At 44.3% G+C, this 20,909-nt stretch overlaps 1 protein-coding gene across 2 annotated transcripts in view; it reads left to right on the top strand.

Annotated features, from left to right (window-relative positions):
• LOC144950572 (serine/threonine-protein kinase SBK1-like) overlaps positions 1 to 20,909 on the top strand; it is a 59,943-nt gene that overhangs the window by 22,182 nt on the left and 16,852 nt on the right. Inside the window, exon 1 of one of the 2 annotated variants that reach the window (XM_078880709.1) lies at positions 14,383 to 14,427. The exons of the other annotated variant lie outside the window; for it this stretch is intronic. The gene's annotated coding sequence lies outside the window, so the exon portion shown is untranslated. Of the gene's footprint in view, positions 1 to 14,382; positions 14,428 to 20,909 lie in introns of those variants that run through there. 2 annotated transcript variants of the gene reach the window in all.

Below are 20,909 nucleotides of genomic sequence, written 5' to 3'. Positions count from 1 at the left end.
TGTGGCTGCAAGAGGTGGCTGTGAGAATTGTATGAAAGAGGTGGCTGAAATAGGTGGCTGGAATATAGGTTTCTGAAAGAGGTGGCTAAAATAGGTGGTTGAAAGTAGTGGCTGAATAGGTGGCTGAAAGAGGTGGCTGAAATTGGTGGTGAAAATAGGAGGATGAAATAGCTGGCTGAAAGAGGTGGCTGAAAGAGGTGGCTGAAATAGGTGGCTGAAATTGGTGGATGAAAGAGGTGGCCGAAATAGGTTGCTGAAATAGGTGGCTCAAATTAGTGGTGGAAAGAGGTTTCGGAAAGAAGTGGCTACAAGAGGTGACTGAAAGAGGTGGCTGACATAGATTGACTGAAAGAGGTGGCTGAAATAGGTGGCTGGAATCGGTGATTGAAATAGGTGGCTGAAAAAAGTGGCTGAAATAGGTGGTTCGAATAGGTGGTTGAAAGTGGTGGCTGAAAGAGGTGGCTCAAATAGATGGCTCAAATAGGCAGCTGAAATAGATATCTGAAAGAGGTGGCAGAAATAGGTGGCTGAAATAGGTGGTGAAAATAGGAGGCTGAAATATGTGGCTGCAAGTTGTGGCTGAAATTGGTGGTTGAAAGAGGTGTCGGAAAGAGGTGGCTGAAATAGGTGGCTCAAATTAGTGGTGGAAAGAGGTTGCGGAAAGAAGTGGCTACAAGAGGTGACTGAAAGAGGTGGCTGACATAGATTGACTGAAAGAGGTGGCTGAAATAGGTGGCTGGAATCGGTGATTGAAATAGGTGGCTGAAATAGGTGGCTGAAATGGATGACTCAAATAAGTAACTGAAATAGGGGGCTGAAATAGATATCTGAAATAAGTGGGTGAAATAGGTGGCTGAAATAGGTGGCTGAAATAGGTGGTGAAAATAGGAGGCTGAAATATGTGGCTGCAATTTGTGGCTGAAATTGGTGGTTGAAAGAGGTGTCGGAAAGATGTGGCTGTAATAGGTGGCTCAAATTAGTGGTGGAAAGAGGTTGCGGAAGGAGGTGGCTACAAGAGGTGACTGAAAGAGGTGGCTGACATAGATTGACTGAAAGAGGTGGCTGAAATAGGTGGCTGGAATCGGTGTTTGAAATAGGTGGTTAAAATAGGTGGTTGAAATAGGTGGCTGAAATAGGTGGTTGAAAGAGGTGGCTGAAATAGATGGCTAAAAGAGTTGACTGAATAGGTGGCTCAAATAGAGAGCTGAAATAGGTGGCTGAAAGAGGTGGCTGAAATAGGTGTCTGAAATAGGTGGTTGAAATAGATGGTTGAAATAGGTGATTGAAATTTCGATTTAAAGCTTTCGTGACTGCAGGGATTCATCTTCTTGGTTCTTTCGGTAAAGTCACGTAGAAGGGAAGTAATAAAATAATAAAAATAAAACATAATAAAACAATTCTCACGACGTTTCGGCCACAACGCAAGCAGCCGTCCTCAGGCGAAGAATGAGACATTATCAAGCTATGAGCTTCTATAGGTGTAGTGAGGAGGAGCGCCTTAACAAAAGAATGTGCATATGAAGAGGAATTTTAGCATACCAATGGGCAATGCGTAGGAGGGGGTCGGAGGGGTTTCAAAGTCCCATTATGCCCATGCATTATGCAGGATCAACAGCACCACGGGGGGGCGCAAGGAACAACGTTAATAAAGGAAAGGAATGTTAATGATATGTAGCTGCATTTACCAAACAACCACGTAGAAAACCAAAGTAAAAACTACATAAAAAAACTAAAATATAAACTGATACTTACTATACTCTACAATAAGCTGAGTTACTAACAACAAATAATAAATTACAATTCTACGTCGTAAGAAGTATATAATATACTTCCATCTAAACTTTATTCTCTTAGCATATACAGTACTATATACTGCCATAGATAAACCCAACATTAAATTATATACTGTATTGCTGTAAACAACCCTATACTTTATACATTTTAATATAACACTATGTATTATTCAACTCACCCTAATGTGTATCGAAATGGTTTATTACGTCCTTCCAATGATTGCTAAGCCTGAATCCATCTTCTCGGTTAAAATTGTCTCTGTGTTTGTATATGTGGATCGCCTCATGAACGAATCTCTCATGATAGCCAGATGGCTTGCAGAGAACCTCCGTCTTGGAGAAGTCAATGTCATGTGAGCCCACTGAGTTGTAACAGTGGTCTGCCACGGCTGAGGTGTTTTATTATGTTTTATTTTTATTATTTTATTACTTCCCTTCTACGTGACTTTACCGAAAGAACCAAGAAGAGGTGATTGAAAGTGGTGGCTGAAAGAGGTGGCTGAAATTGGTGGCGGAAATAGGTGGTGGAAATATGTGTCTGCAAGAGGTGGCTGCAAGAAGTGGCTGCAAGAGGTGGCTGAAATAGGTAGCTGAAATTGGTGGTTGAAAGAGGTGGCTGAAATAGGTGGCTGACAGAGGTGGCTGAAAGAGGTGTCTGAAATAGGTTGCTGAAAGAGGTGGCTGAAATAGGTGGCTCAAATTAGTGGTGGAAAGAGGTTGTGTAAAGAAGCGGCTACAAGAGGTGACTGAAAGAGGTGGCTGACATAGAATGACTGAAAGAGGTGGTTGGAATCGGTGATTGAAATAGGTGGCTGAAATAGGTGGCTGAAATAGGTGGGTGAAGTAGGTGGCTGAAATAGGTGGTTCAAATAGGTGGTTGAAATAAGTGATTGAAATAGGTGGCTCAAATAGATGGCTGAAATAGGTGGTTGAAATAGGTGGTTGAAATAGGTGGCTGAAAGAGGTGGCTGAAATAGGTGTCTGAAAGAGGTTCCTGAAATAGGTGGCGGAAAGATGTGGCTGCAAGAGGTGGCTGTAAGAATTGTATGAAAGAGGTGGCTGAAATAGGTGGCTGAAATTGGTGGCTGAAATTGGTGGATGAATGAGGTGGCCAAAATAGGTTGCTGAAATAGGTGGCTCAAATTAGTGGTGGAAAGAGGTTGCGGAAAGAAGTGGCTACAAGAGGTGACTGAAAGAGGTGGCTGACATAGATTGACTGAAAGAGGTGGCTGAAAGAGGTGGCTGAAATTGGTGGTGAAAATAGGAGGATGAAAGAGGTGGCTGAAAGAGGTGGCTGAAAGAGGTGGCTGAAAGAGGTGGCTGAAATTGGTGGCTGAAATTGGTGGATGAATGAGGTGGCCAAAATAGGTTGCTGAAATAGGTGGCTCAAATTAGTGGTGGAAAGAGGTTGCGGAAAGAAGTGGCTACAAGAGGTGACTGAAAGAGGTGGCTGACATAGATTGACTGAAAGAGGTGGCTGAAATAGGTGGCTGGAATCGGTGATTGAAATAGGTGGCTGAAAAAAGTGGCTGAAATAGGTGGTTCGAATAGGTGACTGAAAGAGGTGGCTCAAATAGATGGCTCAAATAGGCAGCTGAAATAGATATCTGAAAGAGGTGGCAGAAATAGGTGGCTGAAATAGGTGGTGAAAACAGGAGGCTGAAATATGTGGCTGCAAGTTGTGGCTGAAATTGGTGGTTGAAAGAGGTGTCAGAAAGAGGTGGCTGAAATAAGTGGCTCAAATTAGTGGTGGAAAGAGGTTGCGGAAAGAAGTGGCTACAAGAGGTGACTGAAAGAGGTGGCTGACATAGATTGACTGAAAGAGGTGGCTGAAATAGGTGGCTGGAATCGGTGATTGAAATAGGTGGCTGAAATAGGTGGCTGAAATAGATGGCTCAAATAAGCAGCTGAAATAGAGGGCTGAAATAGATATCTGAAATAAGTGGGTGAAATAGGTGGCAGAAATAGGTGGCTGAAATAGGTGGTGAAAATAGGAGGCTGAAATATGTGGCTGCAAGTTGTGGCTGAAATTGGTGGTTGAAAGAGGTGTCGGAAAGAGGTGGCTGTAATAGGTGGCTCAAATTAGTGGTGGAAAGAGGTTGTGGAAGGAGGTGGCTACAAGAGGTGACTGAAAGAGGTGGCTGACATAGATTGACTGAAAGAGGTGGCTGAAATAGGTGGCTGGAATCGGTGTTTGAAATAGGTGGTTAAAATAGGTGGTTGAAATAGTGGGCTGAAATAGGTGGTTGAAAGAGGTGGCTGAAATAGATGGCTAAAAGAGTTGACTGAATAGGTGGCTCAAATAGAGAGCTGAAATAGGTGGCTGAAAGAGGTGGCTGAAATAGGTGTCTGAAATTGGTGGCAGAAATTGGTGGCGGAAATAGGTGGTGGAAATATGTGGCTGCAAGAGGTGGCTGAAATAGGTAGCTGAAATTGGTGGTTGAAAGAGGTGGCTGAAATAGGTGGCTGACAGAGGTGGCTGAAAGAGGTGTCTGAAATAGGTTGCTGAAAGAGGTGGCTGAAATAGGTGGCTCAAATTAGTGGTGGAAAGAGGTTGCGGAAAGAAGTGGCTACAAGAGGTGACTGAAAGAGGTGGCTGACAATGATTGACTGAAAGAGGTGGCTGAAATAGGTGGCTGGAATCGGTGATTGAAATAGGTGGCTGAAATAGGTGGCTGAAATAGATGGCTCAAATAAGCAGCTGAAATAGGGGGCTGAAATAGATATCTGAAATAAGTGGGTGAAATAGGTGGCAGAAATAGGTGGCTGAAATAGGTGGTGATAATAGGAGGCTGAAATATGTGGTTGCAAGTTGTGGCTGAAATTGGTGGTTGAAAGAGGTGTCGGAAAGAGGTGGCTGTAATAGGTGGCTCAAATTAGTGGTGGAAAGAGGTTGTGGAAGGAGGTGGCTACAAGAGGTGACTGAAAGAGGTGGCTGACATAGATTGACTGAAAGAGGTGGCTGAAATAGGTGGCTGGAATCGGTGTTTGAAATAGGTGGTTAAAATAGGTGGTTGAAATAGGTGGCTGAAATAGGTGGTTAAAAGAGGTGGCTGAAATAGATGGCTAAAAGAGTTGACTGAATAGGTGGTTCAAATAGAGAGCTGAAATAGGTGGCTGAAAGAGGTGGCTGAAATAGGTGTCTGAAATAGGTGGTTGAAATAGGTGATTGAAAGTGGTGGCTGAAAGAGGTGGCTGAAATTGGTGGCAGAAATTGGTGGCGGAAATAGGTGGTGGAAATATGTGGCTGCAAGAGGTGGCTGAAATAGGTAGCTGAAATTGGTGGTTGAAAGAGGTGGCTGAAATAGGTGGCTGACAGAGGTGGCTGAAAGAGGTGTCTGAAATAGGTTGCTGAAAGAGGTGGCTAAAATAGGTGGCTCAAATTAGTGGTGGAAAGAGGTTGCGGAAAGAAGCGGCTACAAGAGGTGACTGAAAGAGGTGGCTGACATAGAATGACTGAAAGAGGTGGTTGGAATCGGTGATTGAAATAGGTGGCTGAAATAGGTGGGTGAAGTAGGTGGCTGAAATAGGTGGTTCAAATAGGTGGTTGAAAGTGGTAGCTGAAAGAGGTGGCTCAAATAGATGGCTCAAATAGGCAGCTGAAATAGATATCTGAAAGAGGTGGGTGAAATAGGTGTCTGAAATAGGTGGTTGAAATAGATGGTTGAAATAGGTGGTTGAAAGTGGTGGCTGAAAGAGGTGGCTGAAATAGATGCTGGAAAAAGGTGGCTGAAAGACGTGGCTGAGAGCAGTGGATGAAATAGATGGTTGAAAGTGGTGGCTGAAAGACGTCGCTGAAATAGTTGGTTGAAATAGGTGGTTGAAATGGATTGCTGAAATAGGTGGTTGAGATAGGTGGCTGAAATAGGTGGCTGAAATAGTTGGTTGAAAGTGATGCCTGAAAATATGGCTGAAATAGATGGTTTAAATATGTGGCAGAAATAAGTGGTGGAAATATACAGTGAGGGGAAAAAAGTATTTGATCCCCTGCTGATTTTGTACGTTTGCCCACTGACAAAGAAATTATCAGTCTATAATTTTAATGGTAGGTTTATTTGAACAGTGAGAGACAGAATAACAACAACAAAATCCAGAAAAACGCATGTTAAAAATGTTATAAATTGGTTTGCATTTTAATGAGGGAAATACGTATTTGACCCCTCTGCAAAACATGACTTAGTACTTGGTGGCAAAACCCTTGTTGGCAATCACAGAGGTCAGACGTTTCTTGTAGTTGGCCACCAGGTTTGCACACATCTCGGGAGGGATTTTGTCCCACTCCTCTTTGCAGATCTTCTCCAAGTCATTAAGGTTTCGAGGCTGACGTTTGGCAACTCGAACCTTCAGCTCCCTCCACAGATTTTCTATGGGATTAAGGTTTGGAGACTGGCTAGGCCACTCCTTTGTTGCCTTGGCTGTGTGTTTTGGGTCATTGTCATGCTGGAATACCCATCCATGACCCATTTTAAATGTCCTGGCTGAGGGAAGGGGGCTCTCACCGAAGATTTGGCGGTACATGGCCCCGTCCATCGTCTCTTTGATGCGGTGAAGTTGTCCTGTCCCCTTAGCAGAAAAACACCCCCAAAGCATGTTTCCACCTCCATGTTTGACGGTGGGGATGGTGTTCTTGGGGTCATAGGCGAGTTGAGTTGATGCCAAAGAGCTCCATTTTGGTCTCATCTGACCACAACACTTTCACCCAATTGTCCTCTGAATCATTCAGATGTTCATTGGCAAACTTCAGACGGGCATGTATATGTACTTTCTTGAGCAGGGGGACCTTGCGGGCACTGCAGGATTTCAGTCCTTCACGGCGTAGTGTGTTACCAACTGTTTTCTTGGTGACTATGGTCCCAGCTGCCTAGAGATCATTGACAAGATCCTCCCGTGTAGTTCTTGGCTGATTTCTCACCGTTCTCATGATCATTGCAACTCCACGAGGTGAGATCTTGCATGGAGCCCCAGGCCGAGGGAGATTGACAGTTCTTCTGTGTTTCTTCCATTTGCGAATAATCGCACCAACTGTTGTCACCTTCTCACCAAGCTGCTTGGCGATGGTCTTGTAGCCCATTCCAGCCTTGTGTAGGTCTACAATCTTGTCCCTGACATCCTTGGAGAGCTCTTTGGTCTTGGCCATGGTGGAGAGTTTGGAATCTGATTGATTGATTGTTTCTGTGGACAGGTGTCTTTTATACATGTAACAAGCTGAGATTAGGAGCACTCCCTTTAAGAGTGTGCTCCTAATCTCAGCTCATTACCTGTATAAAAGACACTTGGGAGCCAGAAATCTTTCTGATTGAGAGGGGGTCAAATACTTATTTCCCTCATTAAAATGCAAATCAATTTATAACATTTTTGACATGCGTTTTTCTGGATTTTTTGTTGTTATTCTGTCTCTCACTGTTCAAATAAACCTACCATTAAAATGATAGACTGATCATTTCTTTGTCAGTGGGCAAACGTACAAAATCAGCAGGGGATCAAATACTTTTTTCCCTTACTGTATGTCTGAAAGAGGTGGCTGAAATAGATGACTGAAATAGATGACTGAAATAGATGACTGAAATAGATGGCTGAAATAGGTGGCTGAAATAGGTAGCTAAAATAGGTGGTTGAATAGGGGGCTGAAAGAGGCGGCAGAAATAGGTGGGAGAAATAAGCTTGTAACTGTAAGATGGGAGAGCGGCCTCCTCGACGAGGGCACGGAAGTGGCTATGTTAATGTAAGAGATTAGCATGTTAATGTGAAATAGAAGAGGTCCATACACCCATCTATAAAATTCACCATGGAAGTGGAAAAGTATGGCAAGCTACCGTTCCTGGATGTTTTGATCAAGAAGAGACCTGATGGCTCGTTGGGACATTCGGTCTACAGGAAAGCCACTCACACGGATGCCTATCTAAAGCCTGACTCCCACCACCATCCAGCCCAGAAGAATTCCCTCATCAAAACACTACACCATAGTGCCCGTTGCATCTCCGACCAGCACCACCTAGCCAGTGAGTTGGAGCACGTACACCAAGTCCTCGGGATGAACGGATACTTGGACCGTACAATCCGCAAAGCTGTCTCCCCAGCCTGGTGGAGACAACCTTCTGAGGATCCGACCAAAACCATCACTTTACCTTACATAGCAGGGGTTACCAAAAATATTTCCAAAATCTTAAACAAACACAAGATCCAGGTTCGTTTCAACACAGTACACAAATTCTAGATTTGAAGCTTTCGTGACTGCAAGGATTCATACTGTTAGGTTTTTTCGGTAAAGTCACGTAGGAAAATAATAATAAATGAAAATAACTTAATTAAATCACGACGTTTCGGAGGCAACACAAGTCTCCGTCTTCAGGTGGGACCGTCACAGCCAAATTTACTGTATCAAGTGAAGGGAAATCCAAGAGACAAGATCTTATATACTGGTTAATGGGAGGGGGGAGGAGCTTATCTAAATGTGGCAGTCAGGGACTGGGAGGGTCGGGGGGGGGGAGGTGGGCGGGGCTAGAAGGGAAGGTACAGGTTCAGCATCTCCGCAAGAATTACGGCCGATGTTGGCTTCCAAAACCAAAAAATAGCAGCACTGTTAAACGCTGGTGATGTCAACAACTCGGTAAAATAGACTAGTACCTCTTCTTGGTTCTTTCGGTAAAGTCACGTAGAAGGGAAATAAGAAAATAATAAAAATAAAGCATGAAATTATTCTCACGACGTTTTGGCCACAACGCAAGCAGCCGTCCTCAGGTGAAGACCAGGTCTGTCGGGGAGACAGCGTCTGAATGAAACACCACCACGCTTGGAGCGTATATTTAAGCTGGGTTGGAAGGGGGGAAGGGCGCCTTGACAAAAGAATTTGCATATCAAGAGGAATTTAGCATATTTATGGGAAATGCAGGTATGTGATTAGTTCTACCTGTGAAATGCGTAGGAGGTGGGCGGGGGGTTTTCAAAGTCATATTATGCCTGTGCATTATGCAGGATTAGCAGCATCAAAGGGAGGGGATAGGGGTAGCATTAATAAAGGGAAGGAATGTTAATAGTATGTAGCTGCAGTAACTAAACAACCACGTAAAAAACTAAAGTATAAACTACATAGTATCATCAGTATACTAAATATACTCTCCAATAAGCTGAGCTACTAACAGTAAGTAATACATTACAATTCTATGTCTTAAAAAATATAATATGCTTCCACTCACTGTATGTCTTCAAGAGGTGGCTGAAATAGATGACTGAAATAGGTGGCTGAAATAGGTGGCTGAAATAGGTAGCTAAAATAGGTGGTTGAATAGGGGGCTGAAATAGGCGGCAGAAATAGGTGGGAGAAATTAGCTTGTAACTGTAAGATGGGAGAGCGGCCTCCTCGACGAGGGCACGGATGTAGCTATGTTAATGTAAGAGATTAGCATGTTAATGTGAAATCGAAGAGGTCCATACACCCATCTATCAAATTCACCATGGAAGTGGAAAAGTATGGCAAGCTACCGTTCCTGGATGTTTTGATCAAGAAGAGACCTGATGGCTCGTTGGGACATTCGGTCTACAGGAAAGCCACTCACACGGATGCCTATCTAAAGCCTGACTCCCACCACCATCCAGCCCAAAAGAATTCCCTCATCAAAACACTACACCATAGTGCCCGTTGCATCTCCGACCAGCACCACCTAGCCAGTGAGTTGGAGCACGTACACCAAGCCCTCGGGATGAACGGATACTTGGACCGTACAATCCGCAAAGCTGTCTCCCCAGCCTGGCGGAGACAACCTTCTGAGGATCCGACCAAAACCATCACTTTACCTTACATAGCAGGGGTTACCAAAAAGATTTCCAAAATCTTAAACAAACACAAGATCCAGGTTCGTTTCAACACAGTACACAAATTCTAGATTTGAAGCTTTCGTGACTGCAAGGATTCATACTCTTAGGTTTTTTCGGTATAGTCACATAGGAAAAAAATAATAAAATAAAATAATAATAAATGATAATAACTTAATTAAATCACGACGTTTCGGAGGCAACACAAGTCTCCGTCTTCAGGTGGGACCGTCACAGCCAAATTTACTGTATCAAGTGAAGGGAAATCCAAGAGACAAGATCTTATATACTGGTTAACGGGAGGGGGGAGGAGCTTATATAAATGTGGCAGGCAGGGACTGGGAGGGTCGGGGGGAGAGGTGGGCGAGGCTAGAAGGGAAGGTACAGGTTCAGCATCTCCGCAAGAGTTACGGCCGATGTTGGCTTCCAAAACCAAAAAATAGCAGCACTGTTAAACGCTGGTGATGTCAACAACTCGGTAAAATAGACTAGTACCTCTTCTTGGTTCTTTCGGTAAAGTCACGTAGAAGGGAAATAATAAAATAATAAAAATAAAACATAATAAAATTATTCTCACGACGTTTCGGCCACAACGCAAGCAGCCGTCCTCAGGTGAAGACCAGGTCTGTCGGGGAGACAGCGTCTGAATGAAACACCACCACGCTTGGAGCATATATTTAAGCTGGGTTGGAAGGGGGGAAGGGCGCCTTGACAAAATAATTTGCATATCAAGAGGAATTTAGCATATTTATGGGAAATGCAGGTATGTGATTAGTACTACTTGTGAAATGCGTAGGAGGTGGGCGGGGGGTTTTCAAAGACATTATGCCTGTGCATTATGCAGTATTAGCAGCATCAAAGGGAGGGGATAGGGGTGGCATTAATAAAGGGAAGGAATGTTAATAGTATGTAGCTGCAGTAACTAAACAACCACGTAAAAAACTAAAGTATAAACTACATAGTATCATCAGTATACTAAATATACTCTCCAATAAGCTGAGCTACTAACAGTAAGTAATACATTACAATTCTATGTCGAAAAAAATATAATATGCTTCCAGCTAAACTTTTTTCCCTTACATCACACGGGTCTACCCCGTACTATATGCTGCCATAGACAAACCCAACATTAAATTATATACTGTATTACGTCGTGAGAATTATTTTATTATGTTTTATTTTTATTATTTTATTATTTCCCTTCTACGTGACTTTACCGAAAGAACCAAGAAGATGAATCCCTGCAGTCACGAAAGCTTTAAATCGAAAGACTAGTACCTGTCAAATAAGATGGCACAAATATGCGTAGTTAAATATTTTTTACATGGTTAATAACATCTTTCCAATGATTTCTCAATTTGTACCCATCATCACGGTTGAAGTTATGTCTGTTTGTTTACCTGGATGGCTTAATGCACAAACCTTTGATGGTAGCCAGAAGGTTTGCAGAGCGCCTTGGTCTCGGAAAAGACAATATCATGTGAGCCCACAGCGTTGTAACAATGATCAGCAACGGCAAAATAATCCATTTTGCCAGCAAAATAATCAGTTTTGCAGTGTTTCAGATCTGACTTGTGCTCGCGGACCCGATCAGAGATATGACGTTTCGTTTCCCCATTGTAACAATCACCACTGATGCAACTCAGTTTATAGACTCCAGGATTTTGCAAGTCAGGAATGACATCTTTCACAGATGGGATTAGATCACGGATTTTATGTACTGTACTGAATCGGACCTGGATCTTATGTTTGTTTAGAATTTTAGAGATCTTTTTGGTCACGCCTGCTATATATGGCTTACGTGATGGTTTTGATCGGAGTTTCAGGTGGTTGTTTCTGTATGGTGGGAGAAACAGCTTGGCGGATAGTACGGTCAGAGTATCCGTTCATCTTGAGGTCCAGATGTACATGTTTCAATTAACTGGTCAGGTGGTGTTGGTCAGATATGCAATGAGCTCTGTGTTATAGTGTTTTGATGAGATAATTATTTTGAGCCGGGTGGTGGTGGGAATCAGGTTTCAAGTAGGAATCTGTGTGGGTGGCCTTCCTGTAAACAGAATGTCCCAAGGAGCCATCAGGTACCCTCTCAAACAGAACATCCAATAATGGTAGTTTGCCATCTTTCTCCACTTCCATGGTGAATCTGATGGATGGGTGTCTGAAATTGATGTGGTCCAGGAAATGGTTCAATGCTGGGAGGCCATGTGGCCAAATGACGAAAGTGTCATCCACAAATCTCTTCCACAGGGAAGGACGCACTAGCAACATTAGCAAAAACGAACGCTCTGAACTCGCGAATTAAAAAAAAAGAGAGATGATATAGTCATCCTCTCTGCTGACAAGGGCAATGCTACGGTTATCATGGATAAAGACTCGTACAACAACAAAATCCAGGACCTACTCAATGATGGTAGTTGCTCCAAAATTAAAAGTGATCCTACTAACAGCCTAACGACTAAAACCAACAAGATCATCACTAGTTCTACTTCCCTAATTGAACCAACCAAACGTTCCTTCCTAAAACCCTCGGCTGCAAGACCTCCCAGATTCTATGGTCTTCCCAAGATCCATAAAGAAGGCACGCACCCCACTACGGCCCATACTTTCCACGATCAACTCTCCTACCTACAAGCTAGCCCGTTTTCTATCAGATACTCTGCTTCCCTTCACTGGCAAGACCACTTCAGCAGTACTTAACTCAACCCAATTGGTTTCTATGGTCAAGGACATGGTACTGTCTCCTGACGATATTCTTATCAGTTTTGATGTGGTCTCTCTGTTTACCAAAGTCCCAGTGCCTGACACCTTAACAATAATTGAAAACTTGGTCCAACATGGACTGAACTCGGATGTACCTGCGTTGGTTAGGCATTGCCTCACCAACACTTATTTTACCTGGAATGGCACCTTCTACAAACAGAATGAGGGTACCCCTATGGGCTCCCCCTTGTCACCAGTGATAGCTAATGTTTTCATGGAGAAGTTTGAATCAGACGCCAACCAGACGTCTACCCTGCGTCCTTCCCTGTGGAAGAGATATGTGGATGATTCACCATGGAAGTGGAGAATGATGCTAAACTACCATTCTTAGATGTTCTGTTTGAGAGGAGACCTGATGGATCCTTGGGACATTCTGTTTACAGGAAGGCCACCCACACAGATTCCTACTTGAAACCTGATTCCTACCACCACCCGGCTCAAAAGAATTCTCTCATCAAAACACTATACCACAGAGCATATTGCATCTCTGACCAACACCACCTGACCAGTGAATTGAAACATGTACATCTGGCCCTCAAGATGAACGGATACTCTGACCGTATTATCCGCCAAGCTGTTTCTCCCACCATACAGAAACAACCACCTGAAACTCTGATCAAAACCATCACGTTAAACAAACATAATATCCAGGTCGGATTCACTACAGTACATACAATTCGTGATCTAATCCCATCTGTGAAATATGTAATTCCTGACTTGCAATACCCTGGAGTCTATAAATTGAGTTGCATCTGTGGTGATTGTTACATTGGGGAAATGAAACGTCACGTCTCTGATCGAGTCCGCGAGCACAAGTCAGATCTGAAACACGGCAAAACTGATTCTTCCGCCGTTGCTTATAATTGTTACAACGCTGTGGGCTCTCATGATATTGTCTTTTCCGAGACCAAGGTGCTCTGCAAACCTTCTGGCTACCATCAAAGGTTTGTGCATGAAGCCATCCAGATATACAAACATAGACATAACTTCAACCGTGATGATGGGTACAAATTGAGCAATCATTGGAAAGATGTTATTAACCACGTAAAAAATATTTAACTTCGCATATTTGTACAATCTTATTTGACAGGTACTAGTCTATTTAACCGAGTTGTTGACATCCCTAGCGTTTATCAGTGCTGCTATTTTTTGGTTTTGGAAGCCAACATCGGCCGTAAATCTTGCGGAGGTGCTTAACCTGTACCTTCCCTTCTAGCCCCGCCCACCTCCCCCTCCCAGTCCCTGACTGCCACATTTAGATAAGCTCCTCCCCCCTCCCCTTAACCAGTATATAAGATCTTGTCTCTTGGATTTCCCTTCACTTGTTACAGTAAATTTGGCTGTGACGGTCCCACCTGAAGACGGAGACTGGTGTTGCCTCCTAAACGTCGTGATTTAATTTAGTTATTTTCATTTATTATTGTTTTATTTTATTATTATTTTTTACCTACGTGACTTTACCGAAAAAACCTACGAGTACAGTACACACCAACTGTGCCATCTGTAAAGGATGTGATTTCTGATATGCAATACCCGGGTGTCTACATGCTTTCCCACCTGATGACGGACACTTGTGTTGCGCCTGAAACGTGATTTATTTTATACCTACGTGACTTTACCGAAAGAACCAAAGAGTATGGATTCCTGCAGTCACGAAAGCTTCAAATTAAGCTAGAAATAGGTGGCTCAAATAGGTGGCAGGAAAAGGTGACTGCAAGAGGTGGCTGAAATAGGTAGCTGAAAGAGGTGGTTGAAAGTGGTGGCTGAAAGATGTTGCTGAAATAGGTGGCTGAAATTGGTGCCTAAAATAGGTAGTTTCTCCCCTGCACGGCAATGTTGGAACAGGTGATGATTGGCTTTGTCCCGCTTCTAATCCGTTGGCGAGAGAGTAAAATGAAAGATCACTTTGGAGGCCCGGAGCGAGCGACGCAGGTAAATCGGAATCGAGTTTCATTTGAATAAACCTCGAAATCGGATACGCGATTCTGATGCTGAGCCTGAACAATAGGAGGCGGAGAGTCGAGGGAGGGGGAGACACGGAGGGCAACAGGGAGCCAGGACTGCGGTTTGTATAGTGTGTGTGGGTTTGTGTATGTAATGATGTGTGGCTGTTTGTGTAGTGTGTATACGTGTGTATGTGCAATGTGTGTGGCTGTTTGTGTAGTGTGTATGAGTGTGTGCAATATGTGTGGGTGTGTGCATTGTGTGTGGGTGATTGTGTAGTGTGTGGCTGTTTGTGTAGTATGTGGGTGTGTGTGTGTTCAATGTGTGTGCGTGTGTATAGGTGTGTGCATTGTGTGTCGGCGTTTGTTTAGTGTGTATATGGGTGTGTGTGTGGGCATGGGTGTGTGCAATGTGTGTGGGAGTGTGGGTGTGTGCAATGTGTGTGGGAATATATGGGTGTGTGTGTATATATTGTGTGGGGAACGGCAGTATAGTAGTTTGCGCGTTGTGCTACGAACCTGGCGACCCGAGTTCGATTCCCGCTCACGGAAAACACCAGTGACGATGGTCTGAACCGGTCCTGGGCCTCCCCTAGGTCGACTCGGCCTCAAATGAGTACCTGGTGTGGTCTAAACATCGCCACTAGGGAGAGATAAAGGCGGCCGGGCGTGGTGCTGGCCACCCACCCCCTCGTGTGCCGTGCCGGCCTTCATAGGTGCTCGCTAACAGCACTTGCCCCAACAGTCTGTTCAGGCTATACGGGGGATCTTTGGCTTTGTACATTGTGTGTGGGTGTTTGTGTTATTATGTGTACGTTTATGTGTGCAATGTGTGTGGATGTCTGTGTAGTGTGTGTGTGGGTGTTTGTGTAGTGTGTATATGTGGGTGTTTGTGTAGTGTGTATATGTGTGTGTGGGTGTTTGTGTAGTGTGTGTGTGGGTGTTTGTGTAGTGTGTATGTGTGTGGGGGTGTTTGTGCAGTGTGTATGTGTGTGGGGGTGTTTTTGTAGTGTGTATATGTGTGTGGGGGTGTTTGTGTAGTGTGTATATGTGTGTGGGGGTGTTTGTGTAGTGTGTATATGTGTGTGGGGGTGTTTGTGTAGTGTGTATATGTGTGTGGGGGTGTTTGTGTAGTGTGTATATGTGTGTGGGGGTGTTTGTGTAGTGTGTATATGTGTAGTGTGCATATGTGTGTGTGGGTGTTTGTGTAGCGTGTGTATGTGTTTGTGTAGTGTACCATGTAGGGTCATGTAGCCCGCATGCCCAGCCACCGCATGCCTAAACAGCTTTTGTTCGGCTGGATAGAGGGGACTAAACGGGCGCGGCACAGAATAGAGAAGAGACGGAGTGATGTGGTACAAGAGGATGTGGAGCCAAGTATATTTGCCGATCACCGGTACCAGCGGTGTCAAGATCGGCCTCTGTGGAGGAGGCTCGTGAAGGACGCCACAACTGGGCAGTTGGGGGCAGTCGCCATCCAGCAACAATGGAGCGCAGAGGAGCGACACAACAACGAGCGGAGCGCCAAGTGGCTAAAACACAGCATGTTGGTACAATAGGGAGCACAGGTGGTGCATCGGCCAGTCATCTCAGTCAGTCGACCCATGACACCTCCTAGGTCTGCCCGTGACCTCCTGCCAGCGGGCCTTCGACACTTAACCTGCACATATCCTGGCACAAGCGCCGTGGTGACGTCACCACCACTTTATGGCGAATGGCGGTTGTGTGTATGGATTGATATGTTTATCGGTCGTGTGTATGTGCAGTCTGTGTAGGGGTTGATGTGTGTGCAATGTGTGTAGGGTTGACATGTGGTATGGGTTGATGTTTGTGTGTGTATGGGTATGTGTGTAGGGTTGACGTGTGGTATGGGTTGATGTGTGCGTGTGTGTGTATGGGTTGATGTATGTGTGTAGTGTGTGTATGGGTTGATGTTTGTATATGCAGTGTGTGTATGGGTTGATGTGTGTGTGTATGGGTTGATGTGTGTGTATGGTTACATCATGGGACCTCCTTTGTCAGTACCAAAATATGAGAATAGGTTTTCCCCTTTTATCTGGCAACAAAACAGGTGTGATTGGTCCACACCAGAGACAGCTTTCTTTGGAGGCTAGTCTCAAATGGTATTAGACCAGAGGATACCCTAGACCAGAGGACGCCTTTTAGCGAAAACCTATTTGGCGTTCCTTTTCACGTTCCTCTGGTCTAACACCATTTGAGACTAGGCTCCAAAGAAAGCTGTCTGGTGTGGACCAATCAGTTTCAAAGTCAATGCCTATTTATCAGAGTGTTTTTCGTTTGCATTCTGACCACAAGTATTGTGTTTAATGCATACATGATTCCTTGTAAAAGGTTTCAGGTTGGTGTTTTAACATCTTAACACCTGTTTTGTTGCCAGATAAAAGGGGACAACCTATTCTCACGTGTGTGTATGGGTTTATGTGTGTGTTGTGTAGTAACTCTTGACACCAAGGAGACGTGTAGAGGAAGATGGAGACGAGGATTCTTACATAGGGCTGCTTGCCGTTTATTCACACTCTTGCACACTCTTATACACTCTGTTTACACTCTATACTCGACGCTTACACACGTCAGAACTCTGTCCTTTACGCGGACATCGCTCAGCTATCTACACCCCGGTACGGCTTCTCTTATGCCTACCCCCTCGTCTGCCCTGGGCGGGGGCTCACCCATTACCACCCGGCGACGAGGTGAGGCCTCGACATCACTAGCCCTTCTTCGGCGGCGGCTGGGATGTCTTCCATGCAGGTTCTCGTTCCCATCTTCTCTCTCCCCACGGCGACCCCGCCCTCGTCCCGGGGTCCCCCTAAAGTACCCTGCCGCCTCGATGACATGTCATCACATCACGTCATCCCACTCCTCTACAGGTGACATGACGTCATCCCCCTACTCTACATGTGTATGTGAAGTGTGTGTATGGGTTAATGTGTGTGTGTGCAGTGTGTATGGGTTGATGTGTGTATGTGCAGTGTGTGTGTAGGGGTTGATGTGTGTGTGTGTGTGTAAATTAAATTCATGGCACAGTTGGTGCACTGCGCTACGATACAGGCGACTTGTAATTCAATTCCTGGCTACAGCTCGCATCAGTGGCGAGTGGTCAGATTTTGTGGCAGTTGATCAACTAAAGATTTAGTTTTGGGGGATACACAAACATGAGTCCCAGTATAAGCAATAAGATGAATCTCTCGGAATGTACTTATGCGTGTCGTGCATGTGTTTGTGTGTAAGTATTTAATTAATAAATAACAATATAAACCTCTGGGTCTGAGCATTAAATAATAAGTCTTGCATCAAACAATGACCCCTATGCTTATGAGACACTGAATGTCGAAACCGGTCCTAAATTTGATGATATGAAAGCAATGCTGCTGAATTATAGACTCCCAGCAACACCGTGTGGCTAATAGGATGTGTAAACTATTTTTGTTTTACAGTAAGATCACCGATTACTGTATAACCGGCGGCTTCGAGGAGGAAGGGGGCGCCGGATTTTCATAAACCCTAAATAATCACTAATAATGATTTTAGTTAACTTGTTTTTTTCACATTCTTGTATGCCACTGTTTTTAGGTGTTGTGTATTGCATGCTGTTTTCGCCGGATCGGCCCGGGACCACGGGATAAATGTTGGAAGCCAGATAATTGCGCACCAGATAATCGATGATCAGCTGTATTATTTTAATGGAGTGATTGATGTGGGAAGAAATATTGTGCATTTATTTATTATTGTATGTAAGCAGTCGCACTGGGCGGCTAAAACACAGAGAAATGCCCCAGTGGAGAGCACTGGTAGTGGTGCAACTGTCAGTCATCTGAGTGCATTAAGATGGCTGGCACATCCGATTAGCGTGGTTGGCTACGTACGGTGCGAAAGATTGGCCTACACTAGTCCCTCGGTTAGCGTTTTTAATCCGTACCACGAAAACTTCTGTTGACCGAAATAACTGTGAATCTAATTAAGGCATTACATGTTAAATAATTACATGTTAAAAGCACTAATTTATGTTTCATACAAATAAAATGTTAACAAAGCCAATTGAGGTCTAAACAGTTCATAAATGGGCATCGCTGATTGGCTGAGGCATGCTCAACCCACTTAATGAGCGCTTGGATTGGCCGAAATTGGCTCCCACGTGCACAACGTAAACATACCGTTAGTCACCATTTAATGTTAGTGATACCATAGGGTCCTATGAGAGCAAAACATTAACCGATGTCACTGTTAACTGAGGGACTATTGTACATGCATTAACGCATAGCACCTGGGCCTGTCCCATGACCTGCCAACTCAGAGCCTTCCACACTTCATTTTATATCCTCATGGTGCACGACCTTCCTGAAATGTACTTTTGAGACTGGGGTGAGGCTTTTCTGGGTACCAACAAAAGAGTGATTTCCCGCTCAAATGATCAGTGGAGAGGCATCGTCGCTCACTTCCTCTTTACAGCTCATGAGCCAGCGATGGAAAATCCCACATTGCTATGGCGAGAGCGAGTTTTATTCTTCATGGGACAACCACTGTACAACATGGCACTGATTTTGTTTTGCCCTGGAGAAAAATGATGGGCTGAGCCAATCATCCTAACCAGGAGTCGAACTCATGGCCTTCCGATTGCGAGCCGTTTAATCTACACCGCTGAGCCACAAGCATAACAATAATACTAATCTCGCATGTAGAGATTGGTATATATTTGTTTGTATCGAGTGTAATTAGTTCACATTAACTCCCCGACCCACATTCACCAACAACGGAAGTAAATTATTGATTCTTGAGTTGAATTGCGACCCTGAGTTATGGTTATTGAATCGCATGTGTGGGGGTATTGAACATCACTGCTGGCTATTTGCACACGCAAAAGAGACCATTCACGCTCAAAAGACTGCAACCTACACAAGCAGACAATATGCCTCCACATACATAATTGAAGGTAAAACAGGAGTTGCGTTTCGATGTTCAAACACCAAATATTTCCCTTTTTCAAGGCATCAAGTCTACATTAACCACATTTGTGGCAAAACATGCAAACAAACGTGCTCTGAGAATATATACATTGTCTTTGCAACTGATTGCCCTACAACCAGAGACGGCCTTCTTTATGGCTTAGTCTCACCAGTCTCAGTCCAGAGAACGCCACTCACTACAGTGAGGGAAAAAAGTATTTGATCCCCTGCTGATTTTGTACGTTTGCCCACTGACAAAGAAATGATCAGTCTATAATTTTAATGTTAGGTTTATTTGAACAGTGAGAAACAGAATAACAACAACAAAATCCAGAAAAACGCATGTCAAAAATGTTATAAATTGATTTGCATTTTAATGAGGGAATATAGTATTTGACCCCCTCTCAATCAGAAAGATTTCTGGCTCCCAGCTGTCTTTTATACAGGTAACGAGCTGAGATTAGGAGCACACTCTTAAAGGGAGTGCTCCTAATATCAGCTTGTTACCTGTATAAAAGACACCTGTTCACAGAAGCAATCAATCAGATTCCAAACTCTCCACCATGGCCAAGACCAAAGAACTCTCCAAGGATGTCAACGACAAGATTGTAGACCTACACAAGGCTGGAATGGGCTACAAAACCATCGCCAAGCAGCTTGGTGAGAAGGTGACAACAGTTGGTGCGATTCTTCGCAAATGGAAGAAACACAAAAGAACTGTCAATCTCCCTTGGCCTGGGGCTCCATGCAAGATCTCACCTCGTGGAGTTGCAATGATCATGAGAACGGTGAGGAATCAGCCCAGAACTACACGGGAGGATCTTGTCAATGATCTCAAGGCAGCTGGGACCATAGTCACCAAGAAAACAGTTGGTAACACACTACGCCGTGAAGGACTGAAATCCTGCAGCGCCCGCAAGGTCCCCCTACTCAAGAAAGCACATATACATGCCCGTCTGAAGTTTGCCAATGAACATCTGAATGATTCAGAGGACAACTGGGTGAAAGTGTTGTGGTCAGATGAGACCAAAATGGAGCTCTTTGGCATCAACTCAACTCGCCGTGTTTGGAGGAGGAGGAATGCTGCCTATGACTCCAAGAACACCATTCCCACCGTCAAACATGGAGGTGGAAAGATTATGCTTTGGGGGTGTTTTTCTGCTTAGGGGACAGGACAACTTTACCGCATCAAAGGGACGATGGACGGGCCCATGTACCGCCTCCTTCCCTCAGCCAGGGCATTTAAAATGGGTCGTGGATGGGTATTGCAGCATGACAATGACCCAAAACACACGGTCAAGGCAACAAAGGAGTGGCTCAAGAAGAAGCACATTAAGGTCCTGGAGTGGCCTAGCCAGTCTCCAGACCTTAATCCCATAGAAAATCTGTGGAGGGAGCTGAAGGTTCGAGTTGCCAAACGTCAGCTTTGAAATCTTAATGACTTGGAGAAGATCTGCAAAGAGGAGTGGGCTAAAATCCCTCCTGAGATGTGTGCAAACCTGGTGGCCAACTACAAGAAACGTCTGACCTCTGTGATTGCCAACAAGGGTTTTGCCACCAAGTACTAAGTCATGTTTTGCAGAGGGGTCAAATACTTATTTCCCTCATTAAAATGCAAACCAATTTATAACATTTTTGACATG

The sequence above is a fragment of the Lampetra fluviatilis genome, chromosome 58 (genome assembly GCF_964198595.1).
Source record: "Lampetra fluviatilis chromosome 58, kcLamFluv1.1, whole genome shotgun sequence".
In the NCBI taxonomy this organism is placed as follows: Eukaryota; Metazoa; Chordata; class Hyperoartia; order Petromyzontiformes; family Petromyzontidae; genus Lampetra; species Lampetra fluviatilis.
This window is presented reverse-complemented; position numbering and strand designations above follow the sequence as displayed.